Raw genomic sequence first — 5852 nt, 5'->3', positions numbered from 1 at the left:
TATATATATATATAGGTAATATATATTAGGAATAACATTGGTCCTCTTATGCAAAGCATCTGCTAAATCCATAAATATAAATGTAAATTAATGTAAATATAGGAAGTGGCTCATCTAAACCGAATGTGAATCGGAACTGTTCTCTTTTTAACGATAGTTTTACAAATGCATGTTCAAATAAATTAAATAAATGAATTTGAATTTGGAGTTGCACCAAAGTACAAAGTCTGGCCTGCAGACGCTTCACTGTGCTCCAGGCGTTAGCTCTGTTCTAGCCTAAATAAATGATAAATGAGGGCTTTCACACGGTCCGTTTGTGTTGGCGCTGGTACATCCACTACAGCCTCCCTGAAACAGCCTCACACACCATCCCTGATCGGCAGGAGATGAAGCTGAGGAGAGACGAAATGTGGAATGAGAGCAGTAAAAGTTGTTTATATTAAAAAACTGTATTTAAAGGAAACAAAAATCATTATTTAGATGCACAAACCTACAGTATGACTTCATATATAGCCCCTGTTGGTTAGCAACAACCTCTGCTTATCCACACAATTAGAGTAATTTCCTTTAACAACGGTCATGCTGGTTGAAGGGAGGATGAGGAGGAAGGAGAGTGGGAAAAACCTGGAGTAATGGGAAATAAAAGGGAACATTTCCAGGAGTAGGATCTGTCTGCTGTGGGTGTTTTGACTGCAGTCAGATTTAGGGCTGTTTTCTCTCCTTTCAGACATAATTTACCTCCAACACCAGCCTGCCTCCTCTGCCAGAGATCAGTGCGGCTTTATTGAGGAAGCTCATCTGCTCATGCGCCGCCTCTCTTCCACTCATCCACGCTCAGTGTTCTGCTGTTCTGAGATCAGTATAAAAAGAGCTGCTGCTGGAAAGCAAGTTTTAATGCTGTTAAAACAGAAAAGTTTGAAATGTAAAATAATAAATATATTTATATTTAATTTTAATGTACTATATTATTTATATTATACTGTTAAATGCTGAATGTTATATGTAATAAATCATGGTTATTATTTTTATATTTTAGTGAATACTCCCCCATAATGTTATATATTACATGTAAATATTTAAAAACAATTATTTTATATATTTATAATAAATATTGATATTTATTTATACATATTTCGAATATTATTTTTTAATATTAACATGTAAATATGTATTTATATATCTAATATTTGATTAAATTATATATTAAATCTATCTATCATCTATCTGTCATCTATCTAATCTCATTTAGATGCCAATTTTGCTAATTCAAAACATGCTTTTAAATTTTAAACAAAAAAATCATAAATAAATAAATAAATAATACATAAATACATAATACATACATACATACATAAATGCAAGAATGAATGAATGGAGTCCTGGAATACTCCCCCATAATGTTATATGTGTGTATTTAATAAATTTAATAAATTTAGATGGATGGATGGATGGATGGATAGATAGATAGATATGTAAATGTATTATTTTTTTTTTATGTAAAAATATGTTTACATGCCAAATGCTAATTGTTGCATTTCATGTATGCAAGCATTTCTCAAGCATGTTGCATAAAAGAAATTAGGAAAAGTTCAAGTTCACAGGGAAGCTGTGATTTACACCCCGTCCCACATCTCACACCTGACCTTCCTACTTCCTGTTCCTTTCTGCTCCTCTCACACCCTCCCACGCCTTTGACCTTTGACCTCAGGAGCTCAATAATGAGCTCATTTGTACTACAATACCGAGGCCCCATCAAATAGCGACAGCGAGCGATGATAAAAAATAAACTTTTGTCTCTTTCTTTTTCCCATAGCTTCCTGAATATTGTCATAGAATTTGCTATGTTTTGTTCCCATTCATGTTCTATACCCCTCATAAAAGTCTGGTAAAAAGAATAAAGAACGAAGGGTTGAAAAAAAAAAGATGCAGTGCCACTAAAATCATAGTAAATGTCCGGAACTCCACGTACAGACTTACAATGGAAAATAGGCACGGACTGCTTTAAAAAGGCTGATCTCTGCCGCTTTCCATGTAGAGGATCTGCTGACACATACACTTATACGGCCAAACTATCACTCCCTCCTGTAAGCATGTTATCAGCCTTCAAATTACCGGTTAGAAATGAACCTGCCCCAGATTTCTAGGTGGACACTATCAGGCTTGATGCCAAAGAGAGAGGTGCTACATAATGAAACCTCGCTGATACACCAAGTAATTGCTAACAGCAACAGAGCCGTGGAAACCGCAGAAGCACGTACCCAGACACGCCGAACATTTTTAATGAAAATAAATGGGATGTCTGATTCGCGACCCAGCGAGAAGAAGAAAAATGTGTGCTTTTCCTCCAAGCCCATTTGCTGCTAATTAGAAAACATGTCACTGATTTGAACTGATGTAAACACTGGCCCATCTGACTTTCATTACAATAAAGAAATCAAATAAACTCTGAGCCAGGAGGAACAGTAGTAACTCCACGCTTCATTACAATGCAACATGACCGACTCTACATCATGAAGTACTTAGTACATCTAATTATCAACCTGGACCCTTTCGTTTTTGCCACCATAAATATACAAATTGAAAAAACATTTCCACTTGTGTCGACGCGAGTCTTCACTACATAAAGCTTACAGATCAGAGATCTGCTCAGACAGGCTGGATACATTACAGCCTTTGATCATGCCTCGTCCTGATAATATTAGAGTAAAAATCAACAGCACGTGTAATCAGAAAGTACATCAGTAAACATGACATCAGGTCAGCAAGTTACACTAAATCACCTTACCGACCTCAAACGTTTTAGTTTGCTTTAAAGAACTGCTCCCGAACATCAAATAGTGCCGCCTGAGCACGAGTCCTGCTGGTCAGCATATGTAGGTGTCAAAGGTAGCATCAAGACTTTAGCATTAATTAAGTTATCATTTTTCTTGCAAATACTTCTTTCTTTCTTAAGATATGTGCATGATTAGTATTTATTTCATAATATCTATTATGCATTTAATTATCTGCATTTAATCAGCTGCTTCTGTATATGAAAATGTTATAGTTTGTTTATTTATGCTTAAAAACAATCTATTATCTTTAAAATTGCAAAATACAATGTTATCCTAAATTATCATCTCCTCTAGTTTTTCATATGAAGAAATATGTCACTGTAAAAATGGCTGTGAATTTAACGGTAAAAGATTGTAAATATGCTACAGTAAAAACCTATCGAATGGTTAACGGTAAATTCCCCTACTATATACGGTGAAAACTGTATTGGACATTACATGTATTGGACATTAATTTTACGGTAGTATACCGTTTTTGGAAGTGAAAAAGACCGTATAATTTACAGTGAATAACCGTAAATTGACATTCCCAGAATTCCCTGCATTACATTTTAAATTTTATGTTTTTTTTTGTTGAAATAGCTATGTTTCTTCTTAGTTTTTTCTTATCAGTTTTGTATATTAGGGTTGTGTGTTACACCTAATGTTGTTAAATTAATGTTTATTGCATTATTTCAGTTTGATGTGTGTTACCGTGATGGTGTTTAGTGTTTGTGTGAATGACACTGTGCACCTTCTATATATGTTATTATTTAAAAGCTGCTTGTGATGGGCTTTGGTTCATCATGTGACTTTCTCATCACCTCCTGCATTTGGTGGTTATCAGTGTATTACAAAGGTACAAAACAGATTTCAGTACTTCAGTAGGTTGGTATATTAACATTATATCAGGTTAATGAAATTACGGTATTTAACTGTAAATTTAAGTTAAAACCGTAAAACCTAAAACGTTGCTACCGTATTTTTTATGGTAAAATTCCGGCAACCACAGCTGCCGGTTTTTTACCGGAAATTTTACGGAAATTTTTTGATAATTCAATGTTTATTGAAACCTGCGAAGGTCTATCTTTAAGAATGGGGGTTTTGGCTGTTTCAGCATCAAGACACTCAGGGGCACCTCTGGCGTCTGCATACTCACATATACTGTGGATCCTGTTTAAACGTAATATTTGATGCCTTGAAAGTGAAAACTTGCTGGAAGTAGGAACGGGTTGCTATACTGTATATCCAAATATGTTTCTCAAATTTAGAATCCCTCAACACTATGCACTGAACTTGGCTACTCCGTTGCACTTATTCATTCCCAAAAATTTGACTCCACTGATGTTAATTCTAATTGCAGAGGATATTGGCTGGGTTCACTTCTGGGTTTGAATAGCATTGGTTTGGCTGTGTTTTTTTAGCAAATAATAGCAAATCTTACAGCAGCCACACCCAGTCATTACAAAAATGACTAATCTGAGTATGTATTACAATAAAGTGTGCTACAAATTACAATACATGCAGTGTTTGCTTTCACTGGTATGTGTGTGTGAAGCCTGATGCATCTCCATCTTCCTCTCTAATGCCACATTCATCCTGACGTTGTTTTAAACAAATAATCAGGTGTGACAGAGTTATAGGATGAAACCTTAGTGCCTTTAACAGTACATTGATTTCATTGTTCCACCCATTATAAGTGTTCACAAAACAATATTTTGTCAAATAAATAAAATATAAAATTGCAATAATCAAAACAAATGAATAAATATATAAATGTTATGTGTAAACTACAAATCAAAAGTTTGCATTTAATTATATGCATTTAATCAGCTGTTTTTGTATATGAAATATGACAAATATGTATTTATTTATCCTGCTTAAAACAGTCTATTATTTTTAAAATAGCAAAATAAAATGATATCCTAAATTATTATATTTCTATTATATATATACTCAATGTACACTACTGTTTTTTTATACTTTTATTCAGCAAGCACAAAAAAATTGTCAAAAAGGACAGTAATGAGATTTACAAGGTTACAAGCATTTTCTGTTACAAATAAATGCTGTTCTACTTATCAAACATTCTTTAAAAAAAATCAGCTCAACTCTTTTCAACATTTATAATAATCAGAAAAAAAAGCTTCTGCTCACCAAGGCTGCATTTATTTGATCAACAATACAGTAACACCTGTAATGTTGTGAAATATTATTACAATTTAAAAGAGCTGGCCTCACTAATGTTACGTGTAGATCACACACCCGAATCCAGTGCTGTAACCCTGCTTTCCTCCAGCCTCAGCTCCAGCTGTCACTCCAGATTGAGTTCTGCGCTCATCAAATCAAGTTTGATCGGCTGTTTTGACTGCAGGTGCAGGAGGGTCTGCATTTGTCCAGAATGTCTGACATGTGGAGAGATCGTGTGATAGAAACATGCCACAGTGTTGCTTCTATTTTCATCAGACCGATGACACACAACACCTCAGGTAGAAGAGAAGGGGATTTTTTGAGACTGTACCTTGAAACACACAGTATGAATATGCCATATATTTGTTCCTATATATAAATCAGTGATAAATCAGCTTAAATCAACCTAATCCGGTTGGTCTCCCAGTCTGGACAGGTTGATCTATTTAGCTGGGTTTAAAGGGATTTGGACTCTTGTCATCTTATCAGAGTGAGAAACCAGTAGAACAGTTTCAAGTTTTTCGAATCAGCAAACAATCTTAATACCATGCAATAATATTCAAAACCATTTTAAACATTAAGTATATATTCAGTAAGATGCATGATTTTTATTTATTTATTTATTTATTTAGTGTTAAATTTTTATGTATGTATGTATTTATTTATTTATTTTTATATTTTTTTTGTTTATTTTTGTTCATGTATAGATTTATTTATATTTATTATTTTTTAGTTTAATTTATGTATGCATGTATGTATATTTTTTTTATTATTGTTAGTTAATTTTTTTTAATTTATGCATATAGGTATGCATGCATGCATTTATTTTTATTATTGTTAGTTTATTTT

This window comes from Sinocyclocheilus anshuiensis, unplaced genomic scaffold, assembly GCF_001515605.1.
Source record: "Sinocyclocheilus anshuiensis isolate Anshui unplaced genomic scaffold, SAMN03320099.WGS_v1.1 scaffold546, whole genome shotgun sequence".
Lineage (NCBI taxonomy): Eukaryota > Metazoa > Chordata > Actinopteri > Cypriniformes > Cyprinidae > Sinocyclocheilus > Sinocyclocheilus anshuiensis.
The sequence above is the reverse complement of the archived record's forward strand: the minus strand, read 5'-3'. Positions refer to the sequence as shown.